Raw genomic sequence first — 12,045 nt, 5'->3', positions numbered from 1 at the left:
TTATACTTTTATTACTTTTTCAAATGTTTATTTTGATATAATTTTTGAGTTTCTATTTTTTTTATTTTTTAAGTATGCTTTTGAAAAAAAAATGTGTTTGATTTCTATGTATCTTCTTCTGAAATTAACATTATTTTGAGTTTAATGTTTTTCTTCGTATTTATTATTAGTGTATTAAGCTACTTACTTTAAGTTGACAATTTTGTTTCATTGATCTTGATTTAGGAGTTTGTATATTATTGTGTCTTACTCTCCATCAAAGATTCAGGGTTTGGTTCAAAAATATGAGGAAAAAATTGAATCCAAATTTTTTGCTCCTATTCATCATTAGTTGGGTAGTTGAATATTGAATGATCATATACAAGGTCAATAAAATGCATAGGATGAGTGTGTCATCAAGTACTATGTGTAAGGAATGTCCCTCATCCTTGGCAAAGGGAAATGGTCGAGCGAGTTTTTGAAAATCGGTTGAACTCCTTCATTCAAGGAAGGTAGTTGATCGAATGATCATATACGAGGTCAATAAAATACATAAGATGAGTGTGTCATCAAACAATGTGTGTGAGGAATGTCCCCCATCCTTGGCAAAGGGAAATGGTCGAGTGAGTTTTTGAAAATCAGTTGAATTCCTTCATTCAAGGAAGGTAGCTTTATACACCATTGTACAGTTAGTACATTTACATTGTACATTGTGTGAATACCTTACACGTTTACACAAATTCCATAGACATAAAATACAAAGTGTGCATATGGGTGGGTTAACCATGTTTCCATTGTCATGGCTCAAGGAAAAAAGAAAAAATTGAACCCAATCTATGTTCCTATTCATCATTGGTGGGGTAGGAAATTGAATGAACATGTATAAGGTAAAAAAAAAAATGCATGGGATGAGTGTGTCATCAAACAATGTGTGTGAAGAATGTCCTCTATCCTTGATAAAGGGAAATGGTTAGCGAGTTTTTGAAATTAAGTTGAATTCCTTCAAGGAAGACGACCTTGTACACCCTTGTACAATTAATACATATACCTTATACACTTAGTATAAATACCTTGTACACTTGCATAAATTCCATATACCTAGTAGTGAATGTGTACATATGGGTGGGCTAATCATATTTCCATTTAGTTGGTTCAGAAAGGAGATAAATTGATAATGCATAGACAATGTGTCCACATAGATGTGTGAACTATGTTTCCAATGGTTTAGCTTAGAAGAAAGTGGAAGACTTAAAAACAAATTTTTTTCTCCCAAACATCATTAGTCGTGTAAGTATTCGAATTTTCATGTGTAAGTTAAATAAAATGCATAAAATGGGTGTGTAATAAAGGAATGTGTAGCATGAGAGTGTGCAATCCTTTGATAGATAAGAAAAAAAATGGTATAGAATCGATTGAAATTCTGCATAAAGTACAATCTTGTACGCCTTTTGTACAATTAGTACATTTACCTTGTATAATTAGTGTAACATTTTTGTATAGTGGTGCAAATTCCATTCACACACCCTTGGCAACCTTGTACAACCCTTATACAATTAGTTCAAATGTCTTGTATAGTTAATACAAATGTCTTGTATATTGATGAAAATATAAATAAGTACTATATGAAATGTTTGTTAATATGTGTAAACAAGTGGTTTGGTATGAGAAAAAAAGATAAGGAAAATGAAAACAACCACGAAAACCATTAAAAATATTTTGTGACTTATGTGCACACATGTTAATTTCATTTTTTTTACATTTGCTCATAATGTACAAGGAATTTGAACTAAGTGCACAAGATATGTATAAGGCTCCATATATTGAACTATTTTTTTTTTTTTTTCACTTATATTTTTTGTATTTCATCCAAACCCACTTCAAGTAAATATGATGAAAATTAATTTGATATGTGTGCAAGTGTGTAAACAATGTTACAACTAGTTTGATATATAAATAAATAAATAAACAAGAAAAATGAAGATAAAGTAAGATAATAAATTATTTATAATTTTTTTTATTCAATTTTAAACTTCTTTTATAAAACAAATATTTTTATTATCGAATGAATTTTGTAATAAAATTTAATTTAAAAAAAAAATCAAAAGACTTCTTTTGAATTAAATCCCTTTATTGTTAAATCCTTGATACAATAAAATCAAAAATTATAAAATTCACATTTAATAAATTTATTTTAATAATTTTATAACTTTTATTTCATATTTATCCATTTTATAAAATAAAGATTTTTGTTATCAAATAATTTTATAGTGAAATTTATCTTTTTAAAATTAAATTTTTTATCCTTAGTTATTTCATGTAATAAATAAATATTTTAAATAAAAAAATTTATTTTAATTTATGTATGAGAATTACACTAAATCAAAATAATTTTTTAATTGAGTTATATTGAAATTATTTTTTTTAATTTTTAGTTATCTAATATAATAAAATTAGAATTCAAAATAAACTCAGCTTTCTTAGCTCATAAGAATTAATTTTTTATTAAATGATTGATAAAAAAACTAAAAATTATTATTCTATATTTTTAATAATATTGATATAAAATAAAAGAGAAGATGAAATTAAATAATACATTATTTTTATTTATTGTACATTATATATTTTAATAATATAAAATATCATTGCTTAATCTCCCATTACTAAATTGCTATCCTCCAAAATTTAATATAAATACAATTTTATTTAGTTGTTGATGGAAAAAAAGCCTCCAACAAGTCTTTGTACACCCTAAATCAAATATCACAATTAAATATATAAATCCAAGGGTGAAAAATCTGTACACCACAGGGATCATAAAATTCTCCCTGCAATCACTCTCTATTTTATGTATCAAGTGATATGACAACTCTGGAAGGTTATTTAATTTGTTCTCTTTATAGTTTATATCCTTTCTATCGATTATAGAACTTAAAATGGACGTTGGCCAATTATCGACAAGTGGATTCTCTTCAGCACAATTCTCCCTTTTTTCTGCTCATCTCTCTTTTGAGTTTGGTAAGGCCCAAATGGCTGACACCACACCTACTCCCACCATGATGCCGGCGATAGACATTCGCTTTTAGAGATGCCAATGCAACCTTTAACTCCATTGCAGCCATTAATCACCACACTATCCCGTGGCAAGCTTCCATATTAGCTTCCACAACTCTCATCATCTAACTTCTTTCTCTTTAGTACCTACTATCAAGCATGGTTCAAAGTCGCGGTATCGGTGATTGATTCGAAGGGTCACGAGACATATCGGTATCGGTGTCTCAGTTCGGTATCGAGTGATACGTATAATAAAATAATTAAAATTTTCAAAAAATTATAAAAATATTATATAAATTAAAAAATAAAATAGATATAATTAAATAAGTTGAAAATTTTAATAAAACAATTTTTTTTTTTTCACATTTAGCTCAAAGTTATTTATGCTAATATTAAAAATTGAGGATTTAATTCTCACTCTGCCATATAAACGCTTTAATTTATCATTAAACCTCATATATACCTTTCATATCATTTTACTTCAACAAATCGGGTACTCAATTCTCCTAATATGTTATTATTAAATCATATTAAAATGTTTATATGAAAGATATTTTCCATGTAAATTGGGACTCAATTCTCCATGTAAATCCATATAAAATGCAGTTTTTTACTTTACTAATTTGAGCTCCCAATCTCTCACCCTCGCCACCATTGCTGTCAAGACCCACAACAAAGCTCCCAATCTCCCACCCTCGCACGCCACCATGCTATCAAGATCCACAACAGACGACACCACTTGCAATAGCAAATTTGCAACCGTGCAAGACCTAACATGGGAAAGGAAGCAATCTGACTGTGAGGGGATTGTCTTGTCGACGTCGCCGGTGAAAGATTCAGTCCACTTGACGAGTCACCACTGCCGACACCAAATCTCCACCCTCCCATAATGCTCAATTTTGAGGAAAATCAGGTAAGTAAATCCTAAATCATGCCCTCATCCTTCAGTGGTTTCTCTGCTTATTTCCAAACAAGTCACGGTTTGGATTTTTTCTTCTTCGTCTTCTTTGATCTTCTCATTGATGGTTTAAAATTTTAGAATAGGTGTACCCTTTTGAAAGGGCAATTTCTGATTTATTTTATTCTATTTTATTTTTAATCTTATGAAAATTTTGAAAATTCTTTGTAAACTAACGAGTCAACTGAGTTAACTTGGAAACTCAGACGAGTCAGTCAAGTCTAACCGATTCCCAATCGAGTTCATGCATTATACTTTATCTGGTATCGGTCTTATTGCTATAGGTGTTGGGCTGATACGACTCGGCCAAGTCGTCCCAGACTCGGCCGATACTTTGAACCCTGCTGTCAAGAGGGACTCCACATATAGCTACCACCCTCCTCCCCTCTCTCTTCTCTTCTTCTTCCTTCTTCTTTTTCTTTTTTCTTTTTTATTCTCTCCTCCTCTTCCTCATCTCCTCGACAGCCCTCTCATAATCACACTCTTTTTCTCTTTTCCTTTTCTTTTTTTTTTCTATCTTCTTCCTCCATCTCCAACAGCATTCACGACTACCTTTATCACTATTATTGTCGCCGTCGATGACATCACTATTATCACTATTATTGTCGCCACTGTCCCCTCCTCCATGTGACTACCATCACTAAGACCCACACTTCCATTACCACTACTTCCACACAACTCCACAATCACCCATTCGTCAGGCTACTATTGTCTGGATTCGTCATCGTCCACACACTGTTGCGCCACTCCATTACCACCGTCAGTCACCACTGACATCCAAAACATTGCCATCACCACTCTCGTTGGCACCTGCCTTTCCTCTCCATCCATGGTTTCCTCTCCATGACATTGTCAAGAGACATAGGTAAGTTTCCTTACAGTGCATGTTTTCTTATATGGCCTTAAGACTTATTTGCATATTGTGGCCTGGTTTTTATCATTGATGCGGATTCTAGGCTTCATTAGAATTGGATTTCAATTATTCATTTGGCTTAGGGGCATGACTTCATTTTAATTGGGTTTTGAATTATGTTGTTTGAGTTAGGCTTAATATTGGAGTTTGTTTATAGGCTATTTGACTTTGTGGCCTTCAATAGTTCAACTCTACATAGGCTTTGTGATTGATTTCCATTATTATTTGGGCTTTTCATAATGATATAAATGTATATATAAACTTAAACCATTTTTAACAAAATCAATTTTTTTTTCCTAAAATTGAAACCATTTTTTCTTAAAAATAAAACCTAAATCATTTTTCTAAAAAAATAAAAATGAAATCATATTTCTTAAGAAAAATAATAAAACTAAAACCGCTATTCTTAATAATAAAACTGAATTCATTTTCCTTAATAATAAATCTAAGAACTTTTTTCTAACAATAATAAATTGGAATCATTTTTTGTAAATAGAAATTAAACCTTTTTGTTTTAAGTAAATTGGAACCGTTGATTTCAATAAAAATCGATTTCATTACTTAATAAAAAAAAATATAAAAATCATTTTTAATTGAAAAGTTTCTTAATAAAACTGAATTTTGAAAGTTTTTTTACAAACCAAATAAAACTTTTAAAATAAAATTGTAAAAATTATTTTTCTAAATAAAAATTGTAAAAGATATTTTCTTGTAAATAAAATCGATTTGGAATACTTTTTCTTAAATAAAATTATAAAAATCAAATTTTTAATTAGTTTAATAAACTAATTTGTACATTTCTCTTGTTCATTATTTTATATATTTTGTGATATGTTGTTATTATATCATTGCATATATTTTTCTTTTCGTTTGGTCATTTCTTCCGTATTCATTAATTAATTAATTAAATATCCAAGTTCACTCTACTTGTATATTAGAGATTATAGGTTTACAAGGTTAAGGGAATGCTATAGCTATTATTCTCGTTCCTTCTCGATAGTTAATCTGACTTTGAATCCGCTTTTATCTCATAAAACATGTTTTCTCGAATGAGGAGTCACACTAATTCTTTCTTATTAATTTATTTTCCCATTCAAGAATAAATAAAATAAGTGGCAAATGCAAAAACTCGACTAGTTTTTAAAATAAAATATTTTTTTTTTCCATAGAGTTCAAAGTGTTGTCTTTGAGTGGCGATGTATCAATTCACATTGTGAAGAAAATTATCTAATATTTATATCAAAAAGAAAATGATTAAATTAAAAACTTAAAATGAGGATATAAAAAAATTATTAAAAAATTAAATTTAACTAAAATTAATTAAAAATATATTTTTAAATTATTTAATCTATATATAGAAAAAGAAAATGAGTGAAAAAACTTTAAACGTAGATATCAAAAGATTTCATTAATTTTAAATCTTTATTTTTATTGTTATTCACATTTTTTCTTCTATCTAATTTTTCCTCAAGTTTTCCTGGCCAGTTCTCATAAGCCTTTTATTTTTAAAGCATCTATCGGTATGTAAAATATTACTGATTATTCTGAATGAAATGAGCCGCAGTCTAACCAGTGAACTGACGTGATCAAACTAATTTTTGACGCGACATTTTAAAATATGACTTTGTCGTCTTTGCCGACGATTTGACAATCATTTGGCAAACGAGGACTGAGTAAGGATTTGGAAAACTACAACAACTACAAGCGTATATTTAATTAGAAGACAATGGGCAGGACTCCGTACTCAACCATGGATGCCTGCAACCATGGTTTTAAAAACTGGACTAGATCGGTCGGTCTGACCGATTCGACAGCCGGTTGATCACGGTTCCGGTCCGGTCTAGTCAATTGGACCGGAAATATGTTAAACCGGAATCAAATTGGTGGAACTGGAGGTCCGACCGGTGAACCGGCCGGTTCCATTCAAACCGGACGGTTCAATTATTATTATTATTATTTAATTTTTTACAGTGATCTACACCGAAGGTGAAGAAGCTACAGGCCCCCAACGCGCCACAACACCGACGCTAGCTCCCACAAGCAGTTTCCCCCCTGGGCGTTACACCGCTACAACCATCCCCCCTCTTCTTCCCCATCGCTACAACCATCGCCCCCCCGCCCTACAAAACCCCCTCCCGGTGCCGCAAACCCTCAATGAATGAAAGCCCAGTTCAGAGCGACCTAAACACAAGTAAAAGAAAAGCAAGAATTTTTCTACTTGTTTTTGGCAGATGCCTCTATGATTTGCGTTATTTGCCAATAATGTTCATAAGAGAGAGAGAGAGGGGGGATGGGGGGGTTGGGGAGGTGCCCCCCGCCCTACAAAACCCCCTCTCGACGCCGCAAACCCTCAATGAATGAAAGCCCAGTTCAGAGCAACCTAAACACAAGTAAAAGAAAAGCAAGAATTTTTCTGCTTGTTTTTGGCAGATGCCTCTATGATTTGCGTTATTTGCCAGTAATGTTCATAAGAGAGAGAGAGAGAGAGAGAGGGGGAGAAGGAGGGGGGGTTGCGGAGGTGGGTGGTTTATAATAATAATAATCCTTGTGTTTGTTCGTTGTGCCCAAAAAGAAAGATAGAAAAACACACAGTACCATCTCTGTGAACTTTGTATAATAAATTATTAATAATGAACCAACGCCCAAATTCACATTTCTTATCGCACCACTTCTTGATTCAAGTATTTTTTTTTTTTTTTGACTTGTTCCTAGCTTCTTCAAATAGTTATTCAAACGAAGACCAAGAAATAAATATGATTTAATGGTAAAATAAATATTAAAATTTTAAATTTTAAATTAAAATTATGATTTTAATTTAAAATTTTAATTTAAAACTAATTTTCTATTTTTTAAATAAAATTTTAATTTTTAAATAATATATAAATTATTATTTTTATTTTTATAATTATTTTCAATTTTAATAATTTATAAATTATATATTTATGACGTCATCAGTTCGAGGTTTGACTGTCGGTCTGACCAATGAACCGTGAATCGGTAACTTTTTTTGTTCAATGACCGGTCCGATTCTGAAAACATTACCTGCAACAGGATTGCCATATGGGATCTCACAAACTTCTCTCCTTTCATCTCTTCATGATTTCCATTTCCTTCTTCCTAATATTCCCTTATGCGACTTCATTGTCCTTCAACTTCACCACCTTTGATGTAAATAGTCATGAAATATTCTTTACACGACACGCTCGATGTTCTTCGGACGGGCGCATCCAACTCACCAGAAGCGAGAAGGACCAAGCAATGGATGGTAGTTGGGGTCGAGCCATGTTTATCGAGCAGTTGTATCTCTGGCATCCGACCACCAGAAATCTAACTGATTTCACTACCAATTTCTCCTTTGTCATTAACTCACAAAACAACTATACTTATGCCGATGGACTTACGTTCTTCCTTAATGGTACCCAATTGCCTTCAGATGGGTCGGGAGAAGGCCTTGGTCTCGCGAAGGATAACGTGACAAACTCAACTGCAATTAGTTTTGTTGCAGTGGAGTTTGATACACATAATAACCCAGAAAAAGGGGATCCGGCAGGTAATCATGTTGGTATTGATATTAAGTCCATGACATCTGTTAAAACTGTGAACTGGTCCAGCAATATCAAGGAAGGAAAGCTAAATCATGTTTCCATCAGTTATACTTCTAGTTCACACAATCTGAGTGTTGTCCTAATTACTGACTTCACAGACAATTGCACAACTTCGCAAAGCCTCTATTACAACGTTGATCCGAGGGATTACCTACCAGATTTCGTTACTATTGGCTTCTCAGGCTCGACAGGACTTTTTTTTCCAGATAAACAGCATCTACTCGTGGAGTTTTAGTTCAACTTTGCAACTTCCCAATTCTGTGGAATCAGGAGAGGGAAAGAAGACAGGACTTGTGGTGGGATCGAGTGTTTGTGCATTTGTTGTGGTGGGTGGGTTGGGATTGGTTTGGTTTTACATGTGGAAGAAGAGACATACTGGGGGAGATCAAGAAGACGGTGGTGACAGTGACCTGGCCATGGACGAAGATTTTGAGAAGGGTACTGGACCGAGGAAGTTTTCCTTTAATGAATTGGCTCTTGCGACCACTAACTTTTCAGACGGAGAGAAGCTTGGAGAGGGAGGGTTTGGTGGGGTCTATAGAGGTTTCTTGCGATAACTGAGCTCTTATGTTGCAGTTAAGAGAGTAACAAGGAACTCCCAACAGGGGATGAAGGAGCACGCATCTGAAGTGAAGATCTTCTGTCGATTGAGGCACCGGAACTTGGTGCAGCTCGTGGGCTGGTGCCATAAAAAAGGAGATCTCCTATTGGGTTACGAGTTGTTGCCAAATGGAAGCTTGAGCACCTGTCTTTTTGAAGAAAAAAACCTTGTTAACATGGGCTATGAGGTATAGAATTGCTCTAGGCTTGGCCTCTTCGCTTCTGTACCTACATGAAGAATGGGAGCAGTGTGTGGTACACAGGGACATCAAGTCCAGTAATGTGATGCTGGACTCAGATTTTAATGCTAAGCTTGGAGATTTTGGGCTAGCCAGGCTTGTTGATCATGGTAAAGGGTCACAAACCACTGTTTTAGCAGGGACCATGGCCTACATTGGCTCCTGAATGTTTCATGACAGGCAAGGCTAGTAAGGAATCTGACGTGTATTGCATTGGAAATTTGCTGTGGAAGAAGAGCCGTGGAAACAAAGGCCGAAGAAAATCAAATCAGATTGGTGGAGTTGAAGCAGCTGCTCCAAGACTGTCTTCAGATTATGATGATCAACAAATGGAACGATTGATGATTGTTGGTATTTGGTGTGCTCACCCGGATTGCAATGCTCGTCCTTCAATGAGGGAAGCAATGAGTGTCCATAATTCTGAAGCTTTATTGCCTCTTCTTCCTATAAAAATGCCTGTGCCAATGTATTACGCTCCTCCGGCGCTGCAGACATCCTATAGCACTAGCCTTTCTGAGAGAAACCACACCCAGTTTTCCAACTCCTCTAATGGCACCACGGACTCATCAAAGGTCTCAGAATCTTCTTCAACCTTGTCTCAATCCGCATCCCTATTGCACACACGCTAATTCGGTCGGAAATAGCCCAATGATTCAGGGTTTGTTATTTCATTTGAATTTGTCTAATTTCATTGCCGTTTATGAGATTCAAATTATTTGTCCTTGGATCATAGTAAACTCCGATTTCATATATATGGTGTTCTGGCCGATCAATTCTTTTTTCAGTTAATATTAATAATAGTCATTATATAGTAATCGGAAATAATTCCTTTGTAAATATAAATTAAAACTTTTTTCTAAGTAAACTAGAACCATTGCTTTTAATAAAAATTGATTTCATTTCTTAATAAAAATATAAAAAATCATATTTAATTGAAACTTTTCTTAATAAAATTGAATTTGTAAACATTTTTTTACAAATATTAAAAATCATTTTTTCTAAATAAAAATTGTAAAAGACATTTTCTTATAAATAAATAGCAATTTAGAATACTTTTTGTAAATATAATTTTTCTCATATTTAATCTATTATAAAAATAAATAAAAGGAAAAACTAGATATTATTAAAATTAATTAAAAACTTATATATTTTCAAATTATTTAACTTTTATATAAAAAATAAAATGCGAGAAACTTTAAAGGTGGATATAAAAAATAAAAAAAGAAAATCAAATTTAATTAAACTTAATTAAATTTGTATATATATTTAAATTATTTAATCTTTATATAAAAAAAAGAAAATGAGTGAAACTTTAAAGGAGGATATAAAAAATAAAAAAAGAAAATCAAATTTAATTAAAATTAATTAAATTTGTATATATATTTAAATTATTCAATTTTTATATAAAAAAAGAAAATGAGTGAAAATCTTTAAATATGATTATATATCAAAAGAATTTATTAATTATATATATATATATATATATATATATATATATATATATATATATATATATATATATATACATATATTATTATTCACTTCTCTTTTCTTCTAGTTTTTTTCAATATGTAATTTTTCCTCAAGTTTTCCCGACCAGTTATTATTAATATTTCTTTTCCTTCCCCCTTTTCTCAAACATTCATCATTATGAAGCATATTATTATGGGAAAGTTAGGTTTTGGGCTATTGATGTGGAAATTATATGATTTTGATGATCCAAATATACAAAATGTGAGATCCAACTATTAATATGTAAAGCAATATCCAAAACGTGCACTATCTACTGTTTATTTTTCATCTTCCCATATTGCCCCTAAATCTCTCCATGTCATCAGCAAAACCTCCCCATGTCAACAGAACAATTTTCAACTTGAACTAATTTTCAAAGCTAAAACAATAAGAAACTCGACCCGAGAACCAAAAGTAGAGAATCTCTTTCGCTTCTGATCATTTTCCCCTAACCCCATCTCAGGAAATTCCAAATTTCAAACCTAGTTTCAAAAAACACAACTTTCCCTGATAATAATCTCCTCCCTCCTCCATCATCGCCTATCAGTCTCTTTCCCCGTGTTTGGTTCCTTAGAAAGCCCAGGAAAATAAATCCAAATGAGCTCCCATTTCCTCTCCTCCACTTTCCCACGGTTTCTTCCCAACCAAACACACTATTTCTGAGCTTCAACACTTCTTTTTTGTCGACGCTTCAATCGGGTTTCGATATGAGAAGAGCGAAAGTTGGCGCTTATTGCCCTTCCCCTGCTCCCACATTGGTGGTTCTCGTTGTACTATTAATGGGTTCGGTGCAGTTCGTACAGTGCCATAACGTGGATGACTACAACGAGTTTGATAATCCCGAGCTTCTTCCATTGTTCACACAACTTGGTTATGGTCAGATTTCCAATATGACTACAATGCTGAGTGCAGAGTTTCAGAAGCGCTCCAATTTCTGCGTTAAGGATTCGTGAGTTCTCTGTTTGGTTTCTGAAAAAGAGAAAAAAATTGTTGATTCTGGGTTTTGAATAATTGAAGAGTGAACTGAGTTGGGGCAATTGGTTTAATTAAACTCATTTTAAGTGTTTGATTCTTATCAAATTTGGTTTGACTTTGAACTTGTATTGCCCATCAGGGATGTTGATTGGAATCAAGCTTTTAATCTTTCATTTAATTTGGACTTCTTTGCTTCTTTCATCCAGAAAATTA

The 12,045-nt window shown here is 32.6% G+C and overlaps 1 pseudogene; it reads left to right on the top strand.

The window, feature by feature from the left end:
- Positions 1 to 8,159: 8,159 nt before the first annotated feature.
- On the top strand, positions 8,160 to 11,810 carry LOC117910925 (annotated as a pseudogene).
- Positions 11,811 to 12,045: the final 235 nt, after the last annotated feature.

Source organism: Vitis riparia, chromosome 3, assembly GCF_004353265.1.
Source record: "Vitis riparia cultivar Riparia Gloire de Montpellier isolate 1030 chromosome 3, EGFV_Vit.rip_1.0, whole genome shotgun sequence".
Taxonomy (NCBI): Eukaryota; Viridiplantae; Streptophyta; class Magnoliopsida; order Vitales; family Vitaceae; genus Vitis; species Vitis riparia.
The sequence above is the reverse complement of the archived record's forward strand: the minus strand, read 5'-3'. Positions and strand labels throughout refer to the sequence as shown.